The sequence below is a fragment of the Mastomys coucha genome, unplaced genomic scaffold (assembly GCF_008632895.1).
Source record: "Mastomys coucha isolate ucsf_1 unplaced genomic scaffold, UCSF_Mcou_1 pScaffold13, whole genome shotgun sequence".
In the NCBI taxonomy this organism is placed as follows: Eukaryota; Metazoa; Chordata; class Mammalia; order Rodentia; family Muridae; genus Mastomys; species Mastomys coucha.
Window position 1 is genome coordinate 62872772 of NW_022196895.1, and position 1251 is coordinate 62874022.

Here is a 1251-nt window from a genome sequence, read left to right on the forward strand (position 1 = left end):
TTAAGGGACTATCTAATTACACATAGCTTTAAGAATAACTTTTAATTTAAATATTGAATGCTGTTATTTTGTCTGTTGATGTAATTAGCACATCTCATCTAATTGGCTACACACCCATATTTGATAGTCCATTACTACTCACAGCTCAATCACAAAGGCTGACAGCTGCGAGGTCCCAAAGTCAGGCCACTGCTTGCCAGCTCAAAACCCCTTGATCCCAGGATGTGGTTTGTGCCATCAAAAAAAAAAAAAAAATGTTCTAAGGGTTTCTGTCGTGAGAGGCACATGCAGGGAAATTCGATTGCTCTGCATGCAGAATCGACATCAAAAGATTTTGGAAGCATAATTTTTTGGTATCTGGGTAGCTGGTGATCATTGGCCCCAGCACCTGTGGGAAAAAAATGCTCTAGACACTTAGGACTACATTAGTCCTAGATACCTGAATGTAGTCTCAGTTAGCTAGAATAGACGTTCATTTGGCTATAAACTGTCTGAGTGGTCTTCTCTGGTGGGCTCCTATAACAGCTGTACTATGACTATATTATGGGAGCCTACAAAGCATTTAGAAGGTTAGGAAATAGAATCCTATGATAAAGCAAACACACACACACACACACAGCATCTGAGGCATACAGAAGAGCTTCCCCACACGAATACAGTGTGCTGGTTCGATGTCTACATACAGATATAGTTAGTCATTATCACTCAAAGTGGGTGAATACCTTTGGACCAAGAGCCAGATCTAAGTTCTAACAAACTGGATCTAATGGGAAGTGTGTGTGTGTGTGTGTGTGTGTGTGTGTGTGTGTACACGTGCGCACGTGTGTATGTGCTTTGAACCCAGGGCCTGTGGCATGTTGGGCAAGTGCTTTATTCCTCAACCTCTAGAAATATCTTTAGTGCATCTACTATCTTTGAATTTAGAACACTGGGCATAAATAAATACTATCAGTGCAGTCTACATGGTGTAAACTATTTGATGATGTTTTATGGTTCTTAAGTGAATAACAGAAATGAATGAAAGATTTTAATTTCTATTTTATTCTATTCCATTTGCCAAATTCCCTCAGGTGTCAAGAAATTTACCGAGGATGAAGTAGAAGGGCAAGGGAGAGTTTATTCAATGTTGCAGTAGAAGAAATGAACTGAACTCAAGCTCGCTGAAACAAAGGATTGGAGAACCGTATGCAGTTGGGGCAAGCTAACAGAAAAGCCCTGGAGTGTATCAGGAGTCTGTGTGGTCAGGCAGGG

General features: G+C 40.6%; 1 non-coding gene across 1 annotated transcript; it reads left to right on the top strand.

Annotated features, from left to right (window-relative positions):
* The first annotated feature begins 258 nt into the window (after positions 1-258).
* Positions 259-392, top strand: LOC116087885. The gene has a single exon (XR_004117675.1). It is a non-coding gene; the product is annotated as a U11 spliceosomal RNA (small nuclear RNA).
* The last annotated feature ends 859 nt before the right edge of the window (positions 393-1251 follow it).